The sequence below is a fragment of the Mauremys reevesii genome, linkage group 25, assembly GCF_016161935.1.
Source record: "Mauremys reevesii isolate NIE-2019 linkage group 25, ASM1616193v1, whole genome shotgun sequence".
NCBI classification, from domain to species: Eukaryota; Metazoa; Chordata; order Testudines; family Geoemydidae; genus Mauremys; species Mauremys reevesii.
The window spans coordinates 7529952-7553596 of record NC_052647.1 but is presented as its reverse complement, the minus strand read 5'-3'; the positions used below and the strand labels follow the sequence as shown (position 1 = coordinate 7553596).

Here is a 23645-nt window from a genome sequence, read left to right as displayed (position 1 = left end):
TTAATAACCCCAATAAATATAATATATATACGCAGTGGAGGGAGTTGAATCCAGGACCATCAGCACTAATAGTACTACAGTAGAACTAGAAGGTATGTGTATACACCACCATTATCTGTGAAGTAGCAATAGTATGTTCTTATACTCTCTATGGATCTGCAACTAAAAGGGAGACAGGAAACACTGACCAAGAAGGCATAAGAATGTTGATTCATCCAGTGGGAACTCCCCACCATCACCCCAAAGTAAATTGCATCTGCCATATCAACTTACAGCAGCATGAGTTACTGCTATATAAGTAGTTTGAAGAAAGCATCTTCTATAAGCACTGTCTTAAGAAATACACCTTTTGTTACCTGTTGTTTGTATGCCACTGTGACGTGCCCCAAGCAGACACACAGAATCTATTGATGATTGCTCCTGTAGCTCTGCCAAAGAAACAGACATCATTGTGGCTCAGTACTGGGTAATGTGTGTAACTTCTACTGCAAAGCGTCATAGCTTAACACAAAATGAGAAATATGGCAGAGGCAGCTGCTAGGTTTACAAAATGGAGATGAGACTTGAGCTAAGACTTGGCATAAGTGACAGCTTAAGCAGGCATTAGTAATTGAGAAATATAAAGCGTAAAGATCATCATCAATTTCCATTTTCATCAGTAGCACAGATGGTGCAACAGACTATATGAAACAACAGATGTTTGTAGAGAATAGCAGGCGTGTCGTAGATCACTGTAGGCTGGGAGGAACTTAATTTGTTCAGGGACAGTATAGCTGGGTGTCACAACACATGATCTGTGCGAGAGGATCTATGGGACCTCTCTCTTTAGTCCATGTAACTTCTAACTGGGGGCAAAAGAAGAAGGGAATAGCAGGGGCTGACAGCCACCTTGTGTCATCAACCTCCTCACCTTTATCCCAGTCTTCGTCACATGGGGGCTGGCTGCCATGCTGACAGTGTTCATCTCTCTGTGGCAGTTATTCGACTGACTCACTTAAAGCAATTTAATTCTTAGTGAGAAAATCTTTTGGGATAAAAATACAATCCTATTTTAGGGACATTAATCATTTTTGACCTAGCTTGCAGAACAGCTCTACGCTTTGGAGAGAGGGCAGCATATGCTGGGAAGCTGATCAAGTACTCCCTAGTCTATAGCAGCAAAAAAACTCTTTAGGCTAGGGATTGGGCACCTTGAAGAGGTAGCAAAGGGACACAAAATCCATGAGACCCCTTTGGTGGGCCACATACAGCAAGAGAAATATACATTGCCCCAGCTCTGAGAGTTTGCTACAACACAGAATGTTTGGCAGGCCAAATCAAATGATCTGGCATAGAGTGGTTGCAGCCCCTCATTTGCCAATCCCTGTTTTAAGCCTCTTCTAAAGCCTAAACAATTCTGCACACATTTTTCCAGCAATGGTGCAGCTAGCAGCCAACATACGCGCGTGGGAGAGGGTTCAGGTGTGAACTGGCTATTGTCATGTCACAAAATCTGCTCAGGATTTTTTCCACTACTGTCATGCTCCAAGCCTTGTCTACATGAACATGCACATCATTGCTTTAGCTTCAGTACAACTCTACTTTTGCCAGAGAACAGTCTACGTTTTCCAGTGTAGTGACAGCCACACCTAGACATCCAGTGGGGAGACTTGTTGGAACACGACCCACATAACCAAGTGATTTAGGTGCTGGGAGTGACAGACGGGCTGGACGAGTGAACTCCTCATCAGAGCCAAACAGCATGGGCAGTGGTAGGAAAAGCTTCCCCATAGTCCCCCTCCCCAACCTTGCATCCACTCTGAACTGGAAGAACCCACCTTCAATTGGAGAGAAGTTACTCCAGCCTTCCTGGCCCAGGCACAGAAAGTGAGATTATTTATGATCTAGACACTTGTCCATTAAAGAACTGGACTGAGACCAATTTATTTCACACTTATGCCCACTAGACAGGCTATGAAGATTTTTGGTCACTATCAGGTCAGATCTGCATTGGAGACCCACCTCTCCTCATGGCCACTATGCTTTCCGCTCTAAGCGGTCCAGATTACCAGCTAGATCTCATTTCCCAGCACACACAGTTTAGGGCACAATGTACAGTTCCCATTTTTAACGCTAAAATCTACCTGGCAGATAACACATGTAATGCAAGCCAGTTGCCTCTCAGATGCTTAGGAGAAATTTGCATGGACACAGAATGAATGAAACTCAATTGATCCTCCCAAGAGGGCTCCTGTTGCTTCTGTATCCACATAGCACTACAGGTAAAGGATTGCTTATGGAATAACAGAGTAACAATCGTTAACATGCAAAAATTAAGTTACAACGCTGTTGGCCAAGAGATTCCAGAAGTGACTTTGGCTCTGTAAACAGAGGCGCTCTAGACCCCAGCGCCAAAGCTCTGGAGGCCAATGGGGCCAAGCAGCGCCGATGGGCGGCCACTGGCTCTTTGTCGGTGGACCCTGCGCCAGTCATGCATGACTGCGGCACTTTCGTGAGTCGTCCCAGGCTCAAATCCAGCTCCGTGGACCTGCCGCCCAGGCACGTGTGGAGCTCACCACCTGAGCACAGCGGGAAGAGGACCATGCGGCGAGGAGCTCCAACCTGAGCCGGAAGAGGGGACCCGCGCGGGACCGAGGAAAGAGCGGTATGGCGCGCGAACCGCGCGCGCTTAGGCCCAGAACGCCCTACTTTCTAAAGGAGCCGCCCCTGTCGCAAAGGAGTTTTCTCACCAATGTCTTGCTCAATGCAGCTTTTATCATCCCCAGCTTGATATATGATGTCTGATCTCAGCTCTACTAGAACCTGATGGCGGGCATTAAAGGGGCATGTGGCTAGCTGCTCTGCAATATCAGGGTGGTTCTAGAGAGCAGAGCAGAAATGGAAGTGTACGTGCTATCTCTTCTGAATTCATCCTAGCCCTTGTATTTTCTAGTCACCTAGTAGAAGGGTTTGTGCAATCTGCATCCTGGAAATAGGTTGAAAACATTTAAACAAGGAAAGCCAAAACTTAGTTCAGGTCCTGAGCTTGCAAATGCAGTGTAAGAAACAGCCGAAGCATATGCATCGTTTATGATAGAGGCTATGGTTGTTCATTTTTGCACATTTAAACACCTGCCCTGAATTTATCTGATTGAAGATCAGCCCCAGATCCAAACACAGTGAAACCCACTGCAAGTGTCATCACTGGCATGGTTTGATGCACAGATGAAATTGCCCTAATAAAGCCTACATCGGGAGTAAGTGCCTTGAAACCCTAAAAATTCAGCCACTTTATTTTTAAATTAAGTAAGCAACAGACTAGAGAACAAGTTCCACTGCACCTGCACTAGAGCTTAAGTCTTTGCAGTAATGCATTTAACTCTCCTGAAACAGGAGGAAGATTACTCCAATGTTTCAGCTGAGGCCACATCTATATTGGGGGCAGTTCTGCCCAGTGAGGAAGTAAACGAGTGTGGACACAGAAGAGCGCTACTATCCCCCACTGAATGAAGAGCCTCTACCGCCTTAGAAAGAGCAAGACAACAAAGAGGAAGAACACACACTGCTCCTGGGCTTGCTCTGCACAGTTTTTATATTACTATAGCTATGCTGGCTAGGGGTGTGATTCTAACCAATACAGTTATACAGTACATCATCTTAACATGTGGATGCAGTTATATCTGTATAAGTGTGCCTTATATCAATACAACTAATATACACTAGCACTGGAGAGGTTAAAATAAGCTACTGACTGAGAGGACAAAAAGAAAGAGCAGCTTCTCTGTTAAATATACTATAGCATTCTAGCCCAGAATAGAAGACTGAGAAGAGAATTAAAAAGTTTCAGACCGATTTACATTGAATAGAGTTATTAGCAATATAAAAAAGATGGTTTATTTTGCAATCAGAGCAGTGCAGCATGCTAAAAAGATTAGCTGCAACATCAGATCATTTTTGCTTTGGCCAGCCAGAAAGGCATCCATATAACACTGGCTGCATTGCTCCATGCCCTGAAGTGAAGCAAATACCCAGGTCCCTGAAGTGAACTGCTGGAAGAGAATAGAATCCATCACTAACCTAGGTATTCTGAAGAACCTATATCACCCTTTCTTCAGGGCAAAATGCACTGATCACAAGAGTGCATTACTAAATATGAACTGGATGCTTTTACTAAGTGGTAAATGGATGAGCAGATATAAATATGAAATAAAGATGGCTTCTTCCAGTCTAATAGCAGAGTATTAGAATGCATCCTTCTAGCAAAAGGCAACAAAGCATACTGAGCTCACCATGCATTAACTTTTACAAAAATATGATTTCCCAAGTGCATTAGAGACCTTAACATCCTGTCCTACCTTCCTGCACTTTTATAAGATGATAGGAAACCGACAGGCTCAGGATTTGATGATAAGCGATCCATATGGACAAATTACGTATTAACTTCTCTGGATCCAAGCATCAATAACTGGAGGAGAATGAATAAAAAGACAAGAAAAACATTCTGCTTAAAGCAAGATCTAAGAACATCATCAACTTCAATTAACAAGCCCAGTGGGAAACATACTAGAGTACTGGAGCTTTCACTCTAATGGGGTTAAGCCATTAATTTTTAATAGCCCTAGACAAAAATTTAAAATTGCCTACGTTGGCACTCATTGTGTACACCCAACCAAATTCACTTTGGACTTTTTGTGAGTGGAATATTAAATTAAAATAGCTGAGGAAAGTGTAGTCAGTAGTGCAAAGTGGCCAGTATATATCCATGAGTACACTTATGCAGAACAGTGAGCTGGAAGCCCACATTACTATAAAAACCCTTGAAGCTACCAAATTCAGCTGGCTGGTATAGCAGTGACATGCTAAAGAGGTCCAGCAGAAACATGGCATTCTGAAGTAAATCCTTTTGCATTTACTTTCCAATGCTCAAAGGCCATCTCTGCTGGAGTATGAAACAAATCAAACTAAAACAAACATGGCTGGAGTTAAGGCTTGCAGAGGTTGCACTTCTAGAGCACTTGGCCTATAAAGTGCAGAGGTTGGCAGGTGTAAGAGTCCAACACCCACTAGCAGATATAGTGAGGGCCTAAGTCACAGAGCACTATTTGAGAAATGTTCCCTCCTAGTCCACTAGGACTCAGAGAGGCATGAGTCACCTTAAATCACTTAAAAGTTACATAGAAGGGACAAGGTAGGTGGAGACCAACTTCCAGCTAGTGAGAGACACAAGCTTTCAAGCATACACAGATCTCTTCTTCAGGATTCAGTTTGTGTTCGATGCGGCAGCAACTTTCCTGCCATTACCACGTGTCTCCCCTCCCACACCTTCATCATGCTACTACCCACATTTGTATCCCAGTGTACAGAGGGCATGCACACAAAGGAACAAGGGACAACAGACTGTGGGATGTTCTCTAGAGAGAACTGGAAGTAAGGGACTGGCCAGACTGATTACACATAAAATCAGTGTTTTTCAATTTTTTTTTTTTGATACCAGGGACCAGCTTGCAGCCTTTCTAAACAGTGTCAAGAGAGACCAGAGGACAGGCCACTGAGAAAGACTGACACAGGAGTCATTAGGACAAATGGCTACTTCTGACAAAGTGGGAATTGTGTCAATGTTTGTATGAATACTGTATTGCCCTCAGTTTTCCCCTATGTGTTGCACAAGTATCTAGAAGGTGGGATAAGGGTGTGAGAGCTTTGCAGATACCCCAAAGAGGAAAGGTACAAGTGCCCATCTAGCTACCATGGGCCCAGCCAATGATTTGGACAGTCTCTGTATCCTGGGGCCCATTCTCTGCAGAAGAGCCAGTCGGAGGGAATTAGAGAACAAAGAGGTGGAGGCCAAGGTGACCCGAGTTTTGCCTGGGTAACATCGCTACAGGATGGAGGAGAACGGCAATGGGGTGTGACTGAGGAGTGAGCTGCTGAAAGCTGAGGTCCAGTCTCCTGGATTTGGGGCGCGGTAGGGAGAACCCAGGGCTCTGGGTCTCCTCCAAGATGGACTTTGCTTTAACTTCCTGCTTTCTGTACCAACAAGATTCTGCTCTATATTTGTGTTTCAAGATGACTAATAAACCACTTCTGTTTTACACCGTCGGGGGTGCGCATGGCCCCTTAAGGGGGCATGCAAAGGTTTCCCCCAGGCAGGCGGCTCTAGGGAAATCCGGCTGCCCCAAGCAGCGCAGGCGGCTTCGCCCATGTACCTCGATCCCGCGGCCCGGGTCCGTCTTCCCACGGCTCGGTTGAGCTCCGCCCGGCGTGCCAGCGGCAGGTCCACCAACGGAGCCGGGGCAGCGAGACCTGCACACGCCCAGTCATGCCTGCGGGAGCTCAACGAACGGGCGGGAAGGCCGGGACCGCGCGCATGCCATGTCTAAACGGCAGGTCCGGCTCATCCCGGGCTCCGGTGGACCTGCGCATGAGCATGCGGCGGGAGCTCCAACCGAACCAAATGCCGCCCCCGGGAAGCGGCCGCCCCAAAGCGCCTGCTTGGCGCTAGTGTCTAGAGCCGCCCCTGTCCCCAGGTCATTTCTATTCAGGTGGACTCGCTGCAGGCGGCTTATGGTGTGGGAAACAGGGATGCTGGTGGCGGCTCCAGAGGTTCAGACCCAGGAGGAGGCTTCAGAAGCCCAGGCGGTTTGTCCCTAGTGGTAGTGCGCGCAAAGAGGTGGTCATACTACAAAGAGGGTCCTGTCGAGGAGCTAGTCCACACTACTGTTGCTTCTCTAGTGGAGTCTCGTGAAAGCGCTTGCTATGCTGACCGGAGAGCCCTCTCCCATCAGCATAATTACTCTGCCTCTCAGCAGAGGCGGAGGCTACGACCAGCAGGGAGAGTGTCCCCCACTGACTTAGGGCTGGTGTGGACGAAGCTCCAGGTGGTCTGCGTTGCTCTGGGGGTGGCTTTTTCACATCCGTGATTGACATAAATTATATCCAACTTAAAGGTAGTATAGAGCAAGCCCTGAACTTCATTCAGTGGTTCCAAGGTACCAAACCTGTGTATCCATTAATTACTCTGTGTGTGGGGGGAGGGGAGTCATCCCAATGCCGCATCAAACCAGCACCATATGCCAGGCTGGAGTCTCTGAAGAGGGCAGCTCCCTTACCCGACCATGTAAGGTACTAACTAGGGCTGTATATTAATCTGTGAATTAACTCATGCGATTAAATAAAATCACAATAAAAAAATTAATCACAGTTTTAATCATTGCACTGTTACACAATAGTATACCAATAGAAGTATAAAATATTATTGGATGTTTTCTACATTTTCAAATATATTGATTTCAATTACCACACAGAATACACAAAGATACAGTGCTCACTCTATTTGCACTGTAAAAATAATAGTATTTTCAATTCACCTCATACAAGTAGTGTAGTACAATCTCTTTATTGTGAAAATGCAACTTACAAATTTTAGATGTGTGTTACATAACTACACTCAAAAACAAAACAATGTAAAACTTGAGTCCACATGTCCACTGAGTCCTACTTCTTCTGTTCAGCCAATCGCTAAGAGAAAGAAACGTTTGTTTATATTTATAGGAGATACTGCTGCCCGCTTCTCATTTACAATGTCACCTGAAACGCCTCAGAAAAGGAGTTTGTATGGCGTAAGTGACATTTGTAGCCAGCATGCAAGGTATTTACATGCCAGATATGCTAAACATTCATATGCCCCTTCATGCTTCAGCCGCATTCCAGAGGTCATGCTTCCATGCTGATGACACTTGTTTAAAAAAATAACGCATTAAATAATTTGAGACTGAATTTTTGGGGAGAATTGTAGGTTTCCTTCTGTTTTACCCACATTTTGCCATATATTTCATGTTCTAGCAGTCTCGGATGATGACCCAACACAGGATGTTGTTCATTTTAAGGACAATTTTTAACTGCAGATTTGACAAAGCATAAAGAATGTACAAATGTGAGTTTTCTAAAGATAGCTACAGCACTGGACTCAAGATTTAAGAATCTAAGTGCCTTCGAAAATCTGAGAGGATGAGGTGTGGAGCATGTTTTCAGAAGTCTTAAAGAACAACATCCAATCATGTAAACTACAGAACCCAAACCACCAAAAAGAAATTCAACCTTCTGCTGGTGGCATCTGACTTAGATTATGAAAGTAACATGCTGGGCCACACTGCCTTGGATCGTCATTGAGCAGAACTTGTCGTCAGCATGGACACATGTCCTCTGGAATGGTGGTTGAAGGGACATATGAATCTTTAGCGCAGGGGTCAGAACCTTTCAGAAGTGGTGTGCCGAATCTTCATTTATTCACTCTAATTTAAGGTTTTGCATGCCAGTAATACATTTTAATGTTTTTAGAAGGTCTCTTTCTATAAGTCTACAATATATAACTAAGCTATTGTTGTATGTAAAGTAAATAAGGTTTTAAAATGTTTAAGAAGCTTAATTTAAAATTAAATTAAAATGCAGAGCCCCCCAGACCGGTGGTCAGGACCCACGCAGTGTGAGTGCCACTGAAAATCAGCTCGCGTGCCACCTTCGCACACGCACCATAGGTTGCCTATCCCTGGCTTTAGCGCATCTGGCACTTAAGTATCTTGCGACGCTGGCTACAACAGTGCCATGTGAACGCCTGTTCTCATTCCAGGTGAGATTGTAAACAAGAAGTGGGCAGCATTATCTCCTGCAAATGTAAACAAACGTGTTTATCTTAGCAATTGGCTGAACAAGTAGTAAGACTGACTGTACGTGTAGGCTCTAAAGTTTTACATTGTTTTAGGAGGCAATTTTTTTGGTCCATAATTCTACATTTGTAAGTTCAACTTTCATGATAAAGAGATTGCACTATATTATTTATATTACATGAACTGAAAAATACTATTTTTTACAGTACAAACACTTGTAATAAAAAATAAATATAAGTGAGCACTGTACACTTTGTATTCTTTGTTGTAATTGAAATCAATGTATTTGAAAATGTAGAAAACATCCACATATATTTAAATAAATAGTATTCTCTTACTGTTTAATCGTGTGATTAACCTGTTTAATTGTTTGACAGCCCTAGAACTAACAGGATATTAACCTTGGTGTAAGGCAACTGGTAATAAAGTAAATTATGAAATGTGGCATGGATAGGGCCTTAATAAGAAGTCACTTTACTGGGATGATCCCCAGGAAACTGATTTAGGCCCTGTCTGCACCAGACATGACTGTAGTTTTGTAACTAGTTTGTAATTTCAACACAGCAAATCTGCTAGTTGGACTGTCCATTTCTCCAGACCGCTGACATGCTGCAGCTGGGACATAGTCCACTAGGGTCAGTGTGGGAACCTACACACACAGTGGAGGACTGTAAAATGACAACTTCCTGGAGGCCTTCATGCCTTGAACATTACTGATAAGAACGCTGTGGCTTAGCCAGATTGCATATGCTAAATAAATAAAGTGAACCCCACACAGCTGAGTTACACCCCACCCAGCCTTCCCAGCTCACAAAGGTTGGGGCATGGTGTTGCATGTCTGCACCCAATATGCTGCCTAGAAGAGTTTGTCTCAGTACACCCAGTCACCCACCCAGGAACTACATATCACCCAAGCAGTCTCACACCCACCTTGCAAAACCTAGGTATGGTTTCTTGCTGTGATATTGACCCACATCATTCTTTATTGCCTCTAAAGTTTGTGTGGTTTTGAACTGCAAGAAGACCACAAATTCTTTCATTCTGGGACCCAAAATCAGGTGCAGTGAACCACTGCTCTAATACACAGATGCATATATCCACCAAACTTAATGCCTAGAGGAAAGTTACTTCCTAGAAGCCACTCCTCCTTTTAATCAAGTTTAAGATACTTTAATACTTTCAAAGATCTAAGCTGTCTCTCACTGTATCTTTGCAGGAACCATGAATAGAATCAGAATTGTAGGACTGGAAGGACCTCCAGACGTCATCTAGTCCAGACCCCTGCATGAATGTTACAAGCCAGCAAAGAAATACTTACCATAGTTGTCTTCTAAATCCATTTTAATGATGCTGAAAGAACGCTGACTTAAGTTTCGCTGGAGGACCCTTTGAGCCAGTCTCTGAGTGTCACTCTCCTCCTTAAAATATTTACCCTATAGACCAAAAATGAAGAGATTCACAGATTGCTAAGGCCAGAAGAGACAATTATGATCATCTAAGAGGTTTCAACTCAGATCCACAGACCCATGGGGGTCCACAGACTATATCTAGATTTCCAAAGGGTCCTGCACTCCATTCAAATTTTTAAGAGTCCACAAATGAAAAAAAGTTGAAAACTACTGATTTAGGCTGACCTGCATAACACAAGGCATAGGACTGCCCTGACTTAATTCCCATTTGACCTAGTGCAGATCCTTTAGAAAGACATCCAATCTTGATTTCAAAAGTTTGATGGAGAGTCTACCACAACAGCTGGTAATTTTTCCAATGGTTAATTACACTCATTGTTAAAAATAAGCCTTATTTCCACTCTAAATTTTTCTAGCTTCAACTTGCAAGCACTGGAAATAAATTGAAAGTTATTTCAATTTATTCATCACAGCTACTAAGGGTCAATGATCAACTGCATGACAGCAGCCAGTAGACTTTATATCTATGCTATGTATGCTTAGGACACAAGCTTATAAGGTGGCCCACGATAACGAGGGGCACCTGAACCTCATATTCTTCTGCCACACACAGAAAGGTTTCTCCAAGATGCTAAAATCCAAAGATTTATCTGAAACATCCTTCTTGCCCAATAAATTTAAAAGGGTTAAAAGAACCAGTTCTCAAGAAAAGTTAAGCCATGTATTTTGAGAGCTCAATTATCTCTTATACACAATTTAGTGCTCCATCCTGAGCCACTCCACCTGCCTGACAGGTCAACACTTTTACACCTAGGCTTTGGCTACACTTACACTTCAAAGCGCTGCCACGGCTGAACTAGAAATGAGCCCGCTTTCACATGTGTGGGTGGTGATCAGGGACAGTCTCAATTTTTGGGTCTTTTCTTATATAGGCTCCTATTACCCTCACCCCCGTCCCGATTTTTCACACTTGCTGTCTGGTCACTCTAGGTGTGCACATGTGTCTCCTAGCTGCCCCTGCCCCCTCATTAAAGCAGGTGTGCAGGGTTACTGCCCTGGGAACTGCAGGGCACCACTGGATGTGGGGCTGGCTGCAGATAGGGCGTGGGCAGGGCTAGCTGGAGGCAGGGAGTGACACGGGCTGGCTGTGGGCAGGTGATGCAGACGGGCGGCTGCGGGTGGCTGGGCTGTGGGCAGGGGTGGCTGCGGGTGGCGGCTGTGGGCAGGGGCGGCTGCGGCAGGTGGGGCAGGGGCGGCTGGCTGGGGCAGGGGCTGCGGGCAGAGGGTGACTGTGGGCAGAGGCTGGCTGGGGGCAGGGGTGGCTGGGGGCAGGGGTGGGGCAGAGAAGGGGGAGGGGCTGGCTGTGGGCAGGGGCTGGCTGCGGGCAGGGGTGGCTGGGGGCTGGGGCAGGGGGTGGCTAGGGCAGCTGGGGCAGGAAGGCGGGGAGGGCGGGGCTGGCTGGGGCGGCTGGGGGAGGGGGCAGGGGTGGCTGTGGCAGGGAAGGCGGGGGAGGGGCGCAGACACTCACACGGGGGGGGGGGGGCTGGGAGCAGCAGGAGGCAGCCGGGGACTCACCAAGCAGCAGCAGGAGCCCCAGGCCAGAGGCCCAAAGAGCAGGAGCAGCAACAGGGCCAGGAGGCAGCTCACATGGCTCGCAGCACAGCGCAGCCCCGGCGGCCGGGTGGAGGAATTACAGGCTTCCCAGGCAGAGCTCATCAAAGCTTCCTCGCAGGGAAGCTAGTTAACAAGCGGTTCTAAACTGCTTCTAAATTTAACAACGGGTTCGCGCGAACCGGTGCGAACTGCCCAGCTCACCCTGCTGATGACCCATTCCAGCTGGGGATGTACTCCAGAGACTTGATTTGAACCTGCAGTTTATTCCATCACTGCTACAATCCTGAACTAAGAACTTTGCACATTTAACCAATTCTAGCTCTCATCTCTACCTTTTTCCCTTTATGAATAAACCTTTAGATTTTAGGTTCTAAAGGATTGGCAACAGCGTGATTTGTGGGTAAGATCTGATGTGTACATTGACCTGTCTGGGGCTTGATTCTTTGGAATCAAGAGAACCTTTTTCTTTATTGGGGCGTTGGTTTTCATAACCATTCATCCCCAGGACGAGTGGCACTGGTGGGGATACTGGGAGACTGGAGTGTCTAAGGAAATTGCTTGTGTGACTTGTGATTAGCCAGTGGGGTGAAACCAAGTCCTTTTTGTCTGGCTGGTTTGATTTGCCTTAGAGGTGGAAAACCCCAGCCTTGGGCTGTGACTGCCCTGTTTGAGCAATTGGTCCTGAATTGGCTCTCTCAGTTGGGTCCCGCCAGAACTGCATCACACAGATCCTTCTATGGAACGAAGCCTCAAAATCGCACGTAGTATTACAGATGATTTGAGACCGTGACTAAGAAATGTTTGAGGAGCTCAAGAGACAAGAGCTACACTTGCCAATCACCATGTTTTTAAAGAAAAAATAACCAGCAGCAGCAGAGCCTACACAATCAACTTCTCGAGCTGAACCAGAGCCAACCACTTAGTCTACGGCTCGCCTCCATCACTCAAGCCTGGTCCATCGCCTCCTGAATCGACATCAAGCCCTGATGACTCAATTATAGTGTTGTCAGGGGAAGAGGAAGACTAATCATTGGAGTTTGTACAGTACAAGACTAGCAAGACTATCCAGGATGACTGGTGACTGTTCAGGTTTACAGTACTGTACTGTTTTCATTTTTTATTCTTCTGTTATGTTATTAAAAATATAGTAAAATTGTGCATTTGTAGTCTCTTTTATACTGTACATTGGTGTATACAATACATAGTACTGTACAGGGTTGTATCCACAAAACGGTACTTTATGGGTGATTTAAGGATTTTCAAGGGTCATTTTGACTATAGGAGATTTTCGCTTACATGCTGACTGGCGGAACGAACCCCAGCGTAAGATGCCACAGACCAGTACAGTCTTCATTGCAGCTCATATGGTAGTTTCCATGAGCCCCACCTCCTTTGGTGCACAGGATGGATGGGGCTGATAGAAAGGGCAGCTAGTCAGTGTTCCTTTATCTGCATTGGTCAGTGGGTGGCGCTTGTTGTATTCATTTAGATGGAAGATCAGGCCCAGAGAGTCAGAGGTGTTAACGAGACCCTGCAGCTGTCCAACGTTAAACACTCGGATACAAAGTCGGGAGACTGGTATACAGAGACCTCAAGCTGCTTAGTCCCATGGCAAACATCCCTTTAAAATCTTGGTAACTTTCTACTGAAGATCCAGAAGAAGAAAGAAAACAGTGACAGCATTGGAGGTGTAAAACACTAAGGAAGGCTTTTATCTTAACAACATTGTTGTTGTTGTTCCTTTCCTTGACCAGCAGAGCAGCTTTGCAAAGAAAACCCTCTGACAGTCTCTCAAATTAGTGGGTCTCAGCTAGGTCAGCGGACCCTTGGGGGTCTGCAGACTATGGCAAACGGGTCCAAAAAATAAGGCAACTTACAGCACTGCAGCTGGACGGTAGAGCTACTCCTCTGCAGCGCATGTGGCAAAGCTGCTCTATGCCAATGGGAGAGCTCTCCGTCGGCGTGAAAGCCACTCCAGTGAGCGGCAGGAGCTATGTCAGTGGGAGAAGCTCTCCTGCCAATGATGCACTTATGCCAGCGTAACATATGTCACTCGGGGAAGGGGCATGAGCAACAGACATTTTGACGACATAAGTGGTAATGCAGGCATGGCCCATCCCTTTAGTAGTGTGTCAGAAGAGACACCTTTAAATTGGGGCATGAAGGAGACAGGGAAGAGGACAGATACCCAAACATATTCTTCAAATTGATTTTGAACGCAGTAGATACTGGCAACACTACAGTGCTTCTAGATTCTGAAATGCAAACATGAAATCCTCACACCAGCTCTTACTCCAGATTACCAAGGCACTGTGCAAGTTGTGGGCTGTGCTTATTAGTATTTTAAAATTAGGAGTGTAACTTTTAAATAAAGACACATTTCCTATAAATGAGAGAAAGTTATCACGTGACTAATCCAAATAATTTTGCTTTATACATCAGTAGGTGAGAGTTTGAGAATACAGCATGTTTGAAAGAGCGATGGCTTCCGCTGGTTTGCATTTCTTCTTGTAACTCATGAGGACACAGTCCAGACTATAAACAGAAAAATAAGGATTGGAAAAGCGACAGTCCTCTACTCTGCCATCAAAGAGGCATAAAACAATCGTGCAACTTAAAGACTTGAGCTATGGAACACTCAAAGTATTCAACAAAAGGAAATTCTAAATCATTTCCTGTGTTTGTTTTACCATAGTTTCATTCTTGCACAGGACTGGCTTTTAGAATTCATGTACTAGGTATTTCTCACCTATGGTCACAACTCTGTTTGTAGCATCACAGTTAGCTGCTGTAGATTGTGTTGACCCCTCTATGACCCCACTGCTGCTGCTTCTGGCCGCCCTGCCGCAGTCTCTGGGTGTCTCGAGCCGATTCGCCCAACCCCGGCTGTGGTGCTAGTGGGCAGTTGCCCTGCGGCACCTGCAGGCGGCGCCGTGTGCCCCACAGAGTGGCCCCCAGCCCGAGTGTCCCCTGCTCGGACCCTGCCCGGCCCACCCACAAGGTGTGGGACCTGCTCCCTTGTGGCGCGAATCGCAGCAGCCGTAGGGCACCCCTGCGCACAATGTGCTGCTGCTGCCATGGCTGGCTCTAGGATTTTGCCACCCCAAACAAAACAAAAAAAAGATGGCTGGAATGCCGCCCCTGAAAATGTGCTGCCCCAAGCACGTGCTTGGTTTGTTGGTGCCTAGAGCCGTCCCTGTCTCTTATGCAATCCCTATCTTGTTGTTGTGTAGGTACAGAAGAAGGTAATGGCAACACTGAAGGGCATGGGGGGGGTCTTGGTAGCTGCCCTTTGTTTAGTTAGGCAGGATGGAACATGTGATTCAAGGCACGAACGGTGTTCCATAGTGATCCCATTGTGTTAAAAATGGTCTAGATTGTGAAGAGACTCATAGGTATTTGTGTTCCATTTTTATCAATACTTAATCGAGAATCCCTTCAAGAATCCCCTGAGTGCTGCGCCCTGTTCGATTGAAAACTCACTTTGCTTTTAGATCCGCTAATCCCAAAAGAATAGTACAATTCTACTCAGGGCCACTGCTCAACTGGAACACACAGAACTTAAAAAGAGAGTGTGTGTGAAAACAGGAATAAATGTATCATCAAAGAACAGCGATTCAAGCAGGGCCGGCTTTAGGAAGTGCGGGCCCAATTCAACATTTTCGGCCCCGGCAGGGATGACTAAAAAAAAACCATGTAAAAAAGCCTTCATTTCTTAGCAACCGGTTCCCTGTAAAAGTTCTGCTTTAAGGGATGTGCCACAGTATGTATTTTTGTACCAATAGGTTACCATACGTCCGTATTTTTAAAAATTCCTCCTGGATGGCGATTTAAGAACCAAAAGCTGGACATGTCTGGGAAAATACGGATGTACGTTAACCCTACCTAAAGTTCTTTTTAAAAGATGGGCCTGAACTAGAAATGAGCTCTGTTTCACATGTGTGGGTCCCTGCCACTCCTGGGGTGTGCTAGGTGACCAGATGTCCAGATTTTATAGGAACAGTCCCGATTTGGGGGTCTTTTTCTTATATAGGATCCTACTACCCCCCACCTCTGTTCCAATTTTTCACACTTGCTGTCTGGTCACCCTAGGGTGTGCACATGTGTGGGTACCAGCTGTTCCCTGCCCCTCTCATTGAAGCAGGTGTGCAGGGTTACTGCCCTGGGAACTGCAGGGCACCAGTGGACATGGGGCTGGCTGGAGGCAGGCAGGGACTGACTGGAGGTAGGGTCTGGCTGCAAGCAGGGCAAGGGGTGTGGGGCTGGCTGAGACAGGGGATGTGGGGTGGGCTGGCTGGCTTCAGGCAGGGCCGCAGGGGGTGCAGCAAGGGCTGGCAGGCCTGAGACAGAGGAGTGCGGGACTGGCTGGCTTCAGGCGTATGCAGCAGGGGCTGTCTGGAGACAGGGCAGGGGTGCGGGGCTGGTGCGGCAGGGGCTGGGTGCAGACAGGGAGTGTGGGTACAGGGGTACAGCCCACCCTGTACGGTAAATGCCGCCTCCTCCTCCCTCCCCACCAGGGTAGCAGTAGCAGCCCGGGCTTGGGGCTATTTAAAGGGCCAGTGGCTCCTGCTTCCATCGCCTAGCCCTTTAAATAGCCATGGGAGTCCTGGGAAGGCAGGGCCGGGGCTATTTAAAGGACCGCAGCAGAGGCAGCTGGAGCCCCTGCTATCCCAGGACTCTGGGGGTTATTTAAAGGGCCTGGGGCTCCTGCTTCTACCACCTGGCCCTTTAAATAGCCACGGAGCCCTGGGGAAGTGGCGGGTTCCAGGGGCTATTTAAAGGGCCAGGGCAGTAGAAGCAAGGGGAGCCCTGGACTTTAAATAGCCCCAGGGCTCCAGCAGTGGCTTGGTGGCATTTAAAGGGCCTGAGGCTCCAGTCCTGCTGGGAGCCCCAGGCCCTTTAAATTGCCCCCTGGGGAAGCTGGGCCACCCGGCACAGCGCACTGGCAGGGCTTGGGTGCAGGGCCCTCTTAGGCGCGGGTCCCGATTTGGGGAATTATTGAATTGGCCTAAAGCCGCCCTGATTCAAGTGAGAGAGAGTGAGAATTTTGGAAACAGTTACATATTAAACAAAATCATAACATGCTTTCTAGACACTAAACATGACCAACAAGACGTTATCCTGTCTCCACAAGATCGCTACTACATATTCTTTCACCAGTATTTTCAATCCTTTGGCTGAGAATCAGGGCGAGCCACAGATGGGCCTGGTGGGCTATGCCGACTTACTTAGCAGCCAGGCCCATCCAAATCTGAGCAAAGATGTTGTGCTGCCACAACAGCCTGGGGCTTCACTCAGGCACCTGAAATCCAGGACGGAGCTATGCACCTGTCCTTCAGAAGGCTACTCTCCAGCAGCTCTGCCTTGCCATTTTCTGAGCTATGGACAGAGGGTTCCTGCTGCCCTGACCTCTTGGGGCAGACCGGCCACAGGAGCACATGCCAGCACGCAGCAGTAACACACAATGAAGCAATGAAGGACAGCACCACAAAGACGCATTAGTGCCCTAGCTGTTCTGCCATCCCACCCCGCTTCCACCTGGCCATACCATCAGGTCACTAACGCAAGGGGAGGATTGAAATTGGAAAGGAGGTGACGGGAACCACACCCCACGCACAGGGCTTGGGCCTTCCCCCACGCAGAATACAGCATGGGCTGTTTGTGCACCAGGAAATCACCCCCATGCGCAGTGAGGGGCGGATGCCGTGTCTCCCCCTCTGCTGGAGGGGGAATGGTCGGGCCTCCACCTGCAGCTGCTCTGAAGGGAAGTGTGTGCACAAGGCTTGTGTTGTGCAAACCTTGCCCCGTGTAAACACACTCAGAGTCAACCTATGATCCAGCTCTTGTAAAATGCAGCCAGTTAACACCACAGTGACCATGGGGGTAAAGCTGTGGCCTTATAAGGGTCTACTATTGCCCAAGATCTAAGTCAAGCTGAGGCAGTGTTTGCGTGATGTGCTAATTTCTGAGCTCCCTGATGCCTGCACAGTGTTTGTCATGGCTTCGCCACACATAATGTTGTTCTGTTATTGATCTTAATTTGTTCTGTGGCATTTAATAGTTTATGGTGTTACGTGTCACATCCATGAACACTCTTCCTATCACTGGTCCATCTGTAGTGGACCTATATGTGGATGCCTTGCCCTGATGTTAACAGCTGCAATGAACAAGCATTATTACAATTACCCCTGCTCCTACACAATGCTGCATTCTTAAAAGGCCGAAGTTTATGGAGCCAGGTGCAGATAGTGAGGGGTGCATAACAGCAGCACAGAGACAGGCAAATTCTCTGTGCTGACCATGCCCTTAGCTTCTTACAGAGTGGCCTCCTGTTTATGTACTAAAAATGGAGTAGGCCTCAATTGTGTGCCACTATATACTTTCCATCTTGTACAAGTCCCCAGTTTACACAATGGTATGGAACAGGGGCTTAGTGACATCAGACCCTGAATCAGGGAGAAAGTTCCCTAAATATGTAGCATTCTATTAGTTAATGTTGGTACCTGGTCAAAGGGGAGTTTTTTGCTTGCTTTATTATCCTCTTGTCTGTTTATTGTGCTGTTACTATGTCTTAATTAATGACAGTTAAGGACTATTTTGTTCTATGTCTGTACAGGTCCTAGCGCAATGGGATCCTGGTCTGTGACTGGGACTATGAGGCAGTGCTGCAATACAAATAATCACATGCTGATCTACAGAAATACTTTTTTACCGTAGCCATTCCCTCTGGCTTAAGAGATTAGTCACTGAAAATGGAAGTATGTGAACTTGACATCTGCAGTTTAACTCAGTCCCTTCATCTCCTGCAGTGAGTGTGCTTTCTGCTCAATACACACTTAATGGTCCACATGATAGGGTTATGAAGATGGGTCTATGGGAGGGTTTGACTTCCTCTACCATGGGCTGCTATTGCAGGAAGGAGGTTTGCTTGGAAGAGATGAGGTCCATCTGACCAAGAAGGAGAAGAATATCTTCATGTGCTGACTCACCAACCTTATGAGAAGAGCTTAAAACTAAGTTCAGAGGGGGCGGGTGAAAAAAGCCACCAGGTAAAAAAAGGTGACCTTAATAGAGGACTAGATGTTTGGGGAAAAGCAGATGTGGAAAATTGTAGTAGAATTATAGGAGTAACAAAAGGGAAATCCATGGGGGGGTATCTGCTTAACATCTTAGATGTCTATACACAAATGGAAGGAGTAATAATAATGAGGAATAAACAGTAAAATCTGGGAGTTTTAGTACATAAGTCATAATTGAGCTTAACTGGCATCACAGGTACTTGATGGGCTAAATCTTAGGACTTGGTATAGAGGGCTATAGCTTCGTCAGGAAGGACAGGCAGGGGGAAAAAAAGAGAGGACGTCTTGCATTGTACACTTGTTCTGAGGTCCAGAAGGAGGTGAGAAGCAGACCAGTTGAAAGTCTCTGAGTAAAGATAAAAGAAGGAAAAAACAGGGGTGATGTCCTGGTAAGGGTCTATTACAGACCACCCAATCAGGAAGAGGAGGGAGAAGAGGCATTTCTAGAACAAAAACCAGAAATATTCAAAACACAAATCCTGATGATAATAATGGGGCATTTTACCTACCTAGACAGCTGTTAAGAAAGAAATATGGCAAAAAACAAAATTATCCAGTAAGTTCCTGGAATGTACTGGGGACAATGCTTTGTTTCAGAAAATGGAGGTAGTAACCTGAAGGACAGCCATTTTAGACTTTATTTTGACCAACAGGGAGGAGCTGGTTGTGAAGGTGGAAGGTGGTTTGGGTGAAAGTGATTATGAATGATAGATTTCATGATTCTAAGGAAAGGAAGGAGTGAGAATGACAGAGGAAGGACTACAAAAAGCTCACTTCAATATACTCAAAGAATTGGTAGGTAGCCACCCATAAGGAAAATATCTAAGGCATAAAGGAGTTCAGGAAAGCTGGCAATTTCTCATGGAGACAATATTAAAGGCACAACCAAGCAATACAAAGGAAAGATAGGAAGAATAGTAAGTTTTTTAATGACCTGAAAATCAAAAAGAAATCCTACTCAATGTGGAAACATGGACGAATTACTAAGGAGGAGTACAAAAGAATAGCATATACATGTAAGGATAAAATCAGAAAGGGTAAGGCACAAAATCAGTTATACATAGAAAGGGACAAATGTAATTGGAATTCTTTTCCCATATTTTTTACTGCAAAGAGTGTCATCACTCTGAATGCTTTAAAGGCAACATAACTTCCAAAATCAAGAGTTGGCTCTACATATGGCCCTACATATGACACCACACTGTGTTAAACACAGTAAAAATTAATGTAGTTGATTTGTCTGGCAGGACATGGAAATTAAGTATAAATTTCAATTCATTGTAAAAGAATATAAAAATCAATATTTGTAATACAGTTCAATAAGGTTTCATCAGGCTTTTTGATCAACCAAATTAAAAAGCAAAGGAAACCAACCAACCACACTCAAGGGTCACTGTGCATTCTCCAAGGCAGTTTCTTCTCTTTCTTTGTTTGGTGCTTTTATTTTATATAAATTCAACCAGGAGCAGATTTTCAGGTAAAACCAATACTGGAAAGTGTGGTAAACTGAGAGAGGGACCGAACCAAAATTCAAAATGATGTTGAGAGAATGAGAAATTCTACACTGGAGCAAATATAGCCACCTGTTGAACTGCTTACATGTATGGGCCCAGATATTGAAATGTATTTAGGTTCCTAAAAGCTACTGATTTCAGTGTGAGTTAGAGCCTAAATACCTTTGAGACTCTTGTCCATGTAATTACAGTACATACCTGGTCAGCAGCAGATTGTGAGGTATGCTGCAGTCACACTGATGTCATAATAGTGCTTGCATAATCTGAATCTAATCCTGGCCATGACAGACTGAGAGGCCAGCTGCCTGACAGTACAGGAGCCCTTTAGAGAAAGGACTGTAGGAAGTGGTGAAAAAAGACTAAAACATGAATAATCTTGTGAGTGAACTGGAGGTAACAGAGAGAGGTAAGGGTCAGCATTGTATTTTCTAGATCCAGTCTATATTCACACACACATTCAGAAAGCATAGGCATACAGATAGATAAGTTGTAATGTTCTCCATTTGTATGACCAGAACCTCAGCTGCTGTAAATCAGTGTTGCTCTGTTGTCTTCCTTGTAGCTGTGTTGATTTACACCAGTTGAGGACTTGGCCTACAGCCTTTGGACCTGGAAACTTTCCTGAGAATCTCGGTTTCTATTGAATGTTATGGGGGAGGTCTGACTACAAAACTCTTAAAGCATGTGCTTAACTTTAGGTCTCTTTGTTGGCTTAGAGTTAAGTATGTGATTAGATGCTGAATCAGGTGTAGGTGCCTTAATATGGATTTAGGAGCTTAAGTTTAGGCACCTGGTTTTGAAAATTTGGGCCATAAATAATTATTCTGTATGCTATCAAACCTCATCAATTGATAGTAAAGAGGAAAGGAAGATTATTTTACATGGGGATCTACTTGAAAGGAGCAAATTTTCTTCATTATGATTCCTCAAACACACTGGGTCCTTCAGCACACAAACCTGATCATCAGAGGAAGGAAGAGGATTTACATGATTCCCAGGTCTTCTTCTCCTCACAGTGTTTGGGCACCTGCAGAATCTTTACTGATAGTGAATTAAAGAGGCCAGCACTAATTCTACTATTAATGGTAACCAGCCGAATCCTTTTATTGAATTTCAGGTGTTTATAATGAGGTTATTTCGCCCTGGCGCATATAGCTGACCAAGATAAGAACAGAATTGCCTCAGGATTGTCTCTATAGCAAAGACCAAGCTGGTTAGTGTTGTGAGAGTTCTACTGGAGAAACTGCAACAGGATGAGGTAGAGCAATTTCATGAAATTAAATCTGCTTTCCATGTGTCCACACCAAATTCTGCCTGACTTCCTGGGGAATGCTATTATTACAGATCAGGCTGATATAATGCTCTATAAAAAGAGCATTGTCCGTTTACACACAGTGGAGTACATGGGTTGTATATAGTAAAAGTACACTATAGGACCTTCAGTAATCTCTTCTAATAATACTTTACCCTTCTTTAGCATCTTCATCCAAAAATCTCAAAGCACTTACCTAATACTAATGAATTAAGACTCTCAGCACCCTTGTGAGAATGGTAAGCATGATCCCCATTTACAGATGATTTGTGTCACAGGGAATTAAGTTACTTGCTCAACACCACTTAGCAAGTTAGTAAAAGAATGTGAATAATACCCAAGTGAACTGACTCTCTGCTCTTATTCCTAGCCAACACTCATGTCATCATAAGAAAGGTCATTGAGATTATAGCACTGAAGGGACCTATCTATATATTTTCGGGGATTCTGCAACAAAAATAAAAATGATGCGCACAGTATTTTAACATTTCTGCAAATATACAATATAATTGCACCAGTTCAAATTATTTATTTCAAAAATCCCTGGCAGCAAGTATGTCTGTATCAATACCACAACAAAAAGGATTGAGGAAATGTTTTTGACAAATAGATTCCTTACTATGCATATTAATACAGAACTCTGAGTAACAATTCATTTCAACTCACTACAGAGCCATATTTCTTGCACCTCAGCTGCAGTGCAAAGGCTTGGTGAGTCAGGGTAATGGAGGAGCTGAGGGAGAGGGAGGTAAATTGCTGGGAAGGAGCCTGGGTGTGAACTTCTGAGGTTGCTGGGTATGGATGGGAAAGGTATGGAACAGTTTTTTTGGGAGGGTGGGGAGGAATTGTTAGGAGCTCCCCATGCAGACCCTGGCTGACTCCTAACCTCTCCCATTCAGTAAGGCATCTGCCCCTGTCTCCATGTGTTCCTGCACCCTCATGGGACCTTGCACCCCTTGTCCACATGTGTTCCCTCCACCTGACTCCAGACCCCCACTCCCCATCCCAATGTGGCTCTGTGCCCCACCCAACCACCCCTGTCCCTGTGTAGCTCTGCACCTCCTCCCACATCACTATGTGGCTCTGAACCTCCTCCCCTGTAACCCTCGGTCTCCACTCCCATTCAGCCCTGCCCCAGTCTGTTCTCCCCACTAGTCCTTATGAGCAGAACCCAACTGCTTGTCTTGGCCTCCTAGGTACTTTTAATTATTTGAATTACTTGATTAATTATGAATCTTTGGTTTTAAAGAATAAAATTGTTGTTTAATCCAGAGCTGCTTGTATTACCTAGTGCTTATGTATTCATAAATTATCAGTGACAGTTTTCAATTAAACAAATCCTCCTAACATTTAAAAATGAATGGAAGGAGCTTCTCCCCAGTGGAGCTGTGTGTTCTGCTGCAGTTTGCAGAAGCCTTCTTTCTTTTCAAGCAGCACCCTTGGAATGTTTAGCCAATCGAGAGATCTGATTGGCTCTGAACATTCCAAAGGGCTTTATGACCTGGGTATGCAGGTTACCTGGTAGATTTGTAGAGACTCCCAGAGACAGAGATGGAAAAGACCTATTGGATCATCCATCCATTCTCATAACGCAGGAGCACTCCCAGCGCCATTTTCAACTGGTTTGGCTAAAATCTAATTTTAAAAGCAGTTTCAATGACTGGAATCTTCCATCATTTTCCTAGGGAAGACTATATCCTAACTCTTATAGACCATCCCACAGGTGAGACATTTTTCCTGCTGTTAAAGTCTAAATCAGCGTTCTTTTTAGTTTAACCCATTACCCTACTTTACCTAAAATGTATTATACTAAAAAATTCCTCTCCTCCCTTGATGTTCACACGCCTACACAGTTGTCTGGCATTATCATGTCTCTCATAGCCATCCTTTCACGCATTCGCCGTAGGGACAGTTCCTCTTTCATCTGTCTTCGTACAGAGTCTGCTCGCCCAGCTTGAAGCCCAACCTGAACTGGCTCCAAGCCCACTCACCTCACCTTGAGAGGGTTGAATCATTTTCCATCTTGGTCCCAGCCCTTCCCCCAAACTGGATATTGCCACTGCATCCTGCTCGTG

At 45.4% G+C, this 23645-nt stretch overlaps 1 long non-coding RNA gene across 2 annotated transcripts; it reads right to left on the bottom strand.

Annotated features, from left to right (window-relative positions):
- Positions 1 to 951: 951 nt before the first annotated feature.
- Positions 952 to 20705, bottom strand: LOC120391456. Of its 2 annotated transcripts, none has more exons than XR_005591331.1 (3): positions 20457 to 20705; positions 9961 to 10075; positions 952 to 993 (listed from the first exon to the last, which is right to left on the bottom strand). It is a non-coding gene; the product is annotated as an uncharacterized LOC120391456 (long non-coding RNA). The 2 variants fall into 2 exon arrangements; XR_005591330.1 differs by lacking the exon at positions 952 to 993 and adding an exon at positions 2799 to 2859.
- Between the last annotated feature and the right edge of the window lie 2940 nt (positions 20706 to 23645).